Source organism: Schistocerca piceifrons, unplaced genomic scaffold, assembly GCF_021461385.2.
Source record: "Schistocerca piceifrons isolate TAMUIC-IGC-003096 unplaced genomic scaffold, iqSchPice1.1 HiC_scaffold_85, whole genome shotgun sequence".
NCBI lineage: Eukaryota > Metazoa > Arthropoda > Insecta > Orthoptera > Acrididae > Schistocerca > Schistocerca piceifrons.
In genome coordinates this window covers 1-5,000 of record NW_025729113.1, presented here as the reverse complement: position 1 = coordinate 5,000, position 5,000 = coordinate 1, and the positions used below count along the sequence as shown (strand labels likewise).

At 54.1% G+C, this 5,000-nt stretch overlaps 1 non-coding gene across 1 annotated transcript in view; it reads right to left on the bottom strand.

Moving 5' to 3' along the window:
• LOC124770998 overlaps window positions 1-1,456 on the bottom strand; it is a 1,909-nt gene extending 453 nt beyond the window's left edge. Inside the window, exon 1 of the ribosomal RNA XR_007013254.1 lies at window positions 1-1,456. This exon is cut by the window's left edge and continues 453 nt beyond it. This is a non-coding gene — a ribosomal RNA (small subunit ribosomal RNA).
• Between the last annotated feature and the right edge of the window lie 3,544 nt (window positions 1,457-5,000).

Here is a 5,000-nt window from a genome sequence, read left to right as displayed (position 1 = left end):
GTCACGCGACTAGTTAGCAGGCTAGAGTCTCGTTCGTTATCGGAATTAACCAGACAAATCGCTCCACCAACTAAGAACGGCCATGCACCACCACCCACCGAATCAAGAAAGAGCTATCAATCTGTCAATCCTTCCGGTGTCCGGGCCTGGTGAGGTTTCCCGTGTTGAGTCAAATTAAGCCGCAGGCTCCACTCCTGGTGGTGCCCTTCCGTCAATTCCTTTAAGTTTCAGCTTTGCAACCATACTTCCCCCGGAACCCAAAAGCTTTGGTTTCCCGGAGGCTGCCCGCCGAGTCATCGGAGGAACTGCGGCGGATCGCTGGCTGGCATCGTTTATGGTTAGAACTAGGGCGGTATCTGATCGCCTTCGAACCTCTAACTTTCGTTCTTGATTAATGAAAACATACTTGGCAAATGCTTTCGCTTCTGTTCGTCTTGCGACGATCCAAGAATTTCACCTCTAACGTCGCAATACGAATGCCCCCGCCTGTCCCTATTAATCATTACCTCGGGTTCCGAAAACCAACAAAATAGAACCGAGGTCCTATTCCATTATTCCATGCACACAGTATTCAGGCGGGCTTGCCTGCTTTAAGCACTCTAATTTGTTCAAAGTAAACGTGCCGGCCCACCGAGACACTCAATAAAGAGCACCCTGGTAGGATTTCAACGGGGTCCGCCTCGGGACGCACGAGCACGCACGAGGCGGTCGCACGCCTTCAGCTCGCCCCACCGGCAGGACGTCCCACGATACATGCCAGTTAAACACCGACGGGCGGTGAACCAACAGCGTGGGACACAAATCCAACTACGAGCTTTTTAACCGCAACAACTTTAATATACGCTATTGGAGCTGGAATTACCGCGGCTGCTGGCACCAGACTTGCCCTCCAATAGATACTCGTTAAAGGATTTAAAGTGTACTCATTCCGATTACGGGGCCTCGGATGAGTCCCGTATCGTTATTTTTCGTCACTACCTCCCCGTGCCGGGAGTGGGTAATTTGCGCGCCTGCTGCCTTCCTTGGATGTGGTAGCCGTTTCTCAGGCTCCCTCTCCGGAATCGAACCCTGATTCCCCGTTACCCGTTACAACCATGGTAGGCGCAGAACCTACCATCGACAGTTGATAAGGCAGACATTTGAAAGATGCGTCGCCGGTACGAGGACCGTGCGATCAGCCCAAAGTTATTCAGAGTCACCAAGGCAAACGGACCGGACGAGCCGACCGATTGGTTTTGATCTAATAAAAGCGTCCCTTCCATCTCTGGTCGGGACTCTGTTTGCATGTATTAGCTCTAGAATTACCACAGTTATCCAAGTAACGTGGGTACGATCTAAGGAACCATAACTGATTTAATGAGCCATTCGCGGTTTCACCTTAATGCGGCTTGTACTGAGACATGCATGGCTTAATCTTTGAGACAAGCATATGACTACTGGCAGGATCAACCAGGGAGCTGCGTCAACTAGAGCTGAGCAGCCGGCCGCCCGGGAGTGTGTCCCGGGGGCCCGCGCGAACACGCAAGCGTCCGCTCAATCATTCTGCAAACAGGAGGAGGCTGAGCTCCCCTGCACAATACACCTCGAAACCCTCTCAGGTCCCGGCGGCGCGCAGCGCCGTCCCAAGTACTTGGTCGGGTTCGAGAGAGGCGCAATCGCCCGGAGTTAGGCGAGTAGACGCTTTCGGTGCGACCACCCGTGCTCCCAACTGAGCTTGCCGCTGCCGACAGAGGCCCGGGAGCGTGCTGTCGTGGCATTGCCGGCGGGAGACAACACGCGCCACCTACGGTGACCGGCAGCTCCAACGCCAGCGCCACAGAAGGACAAAAGCCCCACTTGGGTGCCGAAGCGAACTCTCCCAGCACAGCGCACGCGCCAACACATCCGCACAGCTGCGATACAAACCACCAGCGAGAACCGCTGGGGCGACCGAGCAGCAGACGGCGTCGCGGCGCCGAGCGCCGGCGCATCCTCAACGCACACAGTCCTCAATCGGACCAGCACACTGAAGATGTCCACCGCGCTTCGCACCGGGCCCGCGAGGACCTACTTTGGCCGCACGGCGCCGCGCGCAGGGTGCGCCGGCGCGCAGCTGCGACGCCTGCCGCGTCCGTCGGCCGGCGCGCCTGCCACTGGCCGCCCCCACCAGCCGGCTGTAGCGCGTGCGCCCACGCACCGCGCGGCCAGCACGCCGGGAGGCGCCCCCTCACCGGCCGGGGACGGTCCCACCCAGCCACCGCCGCGTATCGCTTCACACCCAGATGCCGTTCAGTTTCGTCGGCATGGTGGGTATCGCTGGAACAACCGGTTAGTACCTCAACCTATCGTCGCCATCACCGATTCACCCCTAGCGAGAACAACCGCACCACAACAGGTTACCATTTGTTCATTTGCGTAACTTCACCAGAAAACGCAGGCGTCCATCGCCATTTGCAACTTCAACGATTATTGCATGCCTGTGTCAGGTGTCACGCCACACTACGTCTGCCCACATACACGCAACAAAATGTGCACGCCTAGACAATACGTGGAAGGTGGCCCCCGTACGTATGCGATGTCCATTGCTCGAACGACTGTCAACCGGCCTCTGTAGCATGTCGCAGATATGGAACGCGGTGCACCATGCCATCACGGTGTGTGAGGAGAGACGACTAGGTCCGAATACATCAACAGACAGCTCATGCTGATCGCCATCCACGGCGTCCGTTCCTCCCACACGTCTCTATGGCGTACCACACTGCAATCCAGCTCTCATAGGGAGACGACACGTAGCTGCGTGCACAATATTTGCACTGTATGGTCCGCCGTTTTTGGGCGCAGTCGTTGTGCGGTCACACATGTGCCACGATGTATCATTCAGTACATAAGGACGAATGTGCAGTACAGATTGTGGTTCACGCGTACGACATCAGCGGACAGTTGACACAGGCCGCACCACAACGTAGCCTGAGTACGTCGCATGCGAAGGGCATTGAACATGCAAACTTCTCACCAACCAGCTTGCGAAGGCAGGGGGCAAGGTGGGGACGTGGGGAGGGGCGGCATGTACGTCCTGCTGCCATCCACATTACAGTGTACAGCAGGAGCATGTGGAAAGTGAGCAAGACTTGCAAGGTGTTTAACATGAAGCGATACACAGGGGTGCGGGCAGTGCGAGTAGCGAACTATATTGCGAGGGTTGCGGGTGGGCAACACTACAGTAATTGAACGAGTCGTATAACAATTACAGAGCAGGTTTAGGCGACAACGTGGGTTACGTTAAGGCGACAACATGGGTTAGGTTAAGGCACAACATGGGTTAGGTTAAGGCACAACATGGGTTAGGTTAAGGCACAACATGGGTTAGGTTAAGGCACAACATGGGTTAGGTTAAGGCACAACATGGGTTAGGTTAAGGCACAACATGGGTTAGGTTAAGGCACAACATGGGTTAGGTTGAGGCACAACATGGGTTAGGTTAAGGCACAACATGGGTTAGGTTGAGGCACAACATGGGTTAGGTTGAGGCACAACATGGGTTAGGTTGAGGCACAACATGGGTTAGGTTAAGGTACAACATGGGTTAGGTTAAGGTACAACATGGGTTAGGTTAAGGTACAACATGGGTTAGGTTAAGGTACAACATGGGTTAGGTTAAGGTACAACATGGGTTAGGTTAAGGTACAACATAGGTTAGGTTAAGGTACAACATAGGTTAGGTTAAGGTACAACATAGGTTAGGTTAAGGTACAACATAGGTTAGGTTAAGGTACAACATAGGTTAGGTTAAGGTACAACATAGGTTAGGTTAAGGTACAACATAGGTTAGGTTAAGGTACAACATAGGTTAGGTTAGGTTAGGTTAGGTTACACGTTGTTGTACGGAAAGGTGTAGGGGGGGGGGGGGGCGGGGGCGGCAGGTTCGTTGATAGTGATTATAGTAAGTGAATGCTTGTGACATGATCAGATTTGTCACGTCAGGATGCACCTTTGGCTTATTAGAGGCGGCGCTCCAATTCTATGCTTGTGTGAGACCTGTGTCTTTGACTCATGTCATTGTTTGTGCGCTGTGACAGGAGGTACTATTGTGATGTTGGGTGCACCGTTGTATAGGACATGTGTGGGTGTTGGTGCCTGGTCTGCGCAATGGTGGATGTCGAAAGGCTGGGATATTGTATTTTCCGCACGGACCTCCTGGTCTGGTTGTGATAGTGTGGATTGTGTAATGTGGCGGAGAAGATGCACTGGATGTTGTTCCATGCTGGTGCTTACATATTGTATGTGCGCCTGTTAGAAGCAGAGAGTGGTGCGTGATCAGAGTGTCTGGCTGACGTGTGGTTCCCATTTTGGGCAGACTCTTTCAGCATGTATACGGACAGTTGTGTATATTTGCTGTAGTTTGATGGCTCTGCATTGATTACTAATCAGCGCCGTGTGTACGGGTAATCTGGTTCCAGTCCAAAATGTTCCATCTGTGTACATTAGTGACAAAGACTCCCCCCATGCAGTGGGGCTCGGTCTGTTATAACTCTTCCGCGTAATATATTTGCCCCACGTTTTTGCGACTGCGAGTGCGAGTGCAACGCGCATGGGGACCGACATGCTGATGGCTCGGTATCGGACGCCGTACAGTGAGCAACGCGATCGCGTCTCTCGCTCGTAAGTGGTACAGGTCGCGGCTCATGTATACGGACAGCGGGAATGTCGCATATTGGAAATAACTCTTCATGAAACGCAAGTTATAGGGGTGGATTGCACTTTACGAGTGCGGGAAACGTCCGCCGTTCATCCGCTGGAGGTGCGAGTTTGGCGGTTGGGGTGGTGCACGAACGGGTGCGGGTGGCGTCATTGCCGGTCCACGGCTTCGTGCGGCAGAGCCACTGGAGATTGGGTGCTATGGTCGACAGAGGCTGCAGCCTTTGTGGGTGGCGTCGAAAGGCGGCCACTGTGGCGCCATCGCTGTCTTAGTCGGCTTGGCGTCTCATAGATGGCGGTAGCGTCGTTGCAGGAGGTCATGTTGC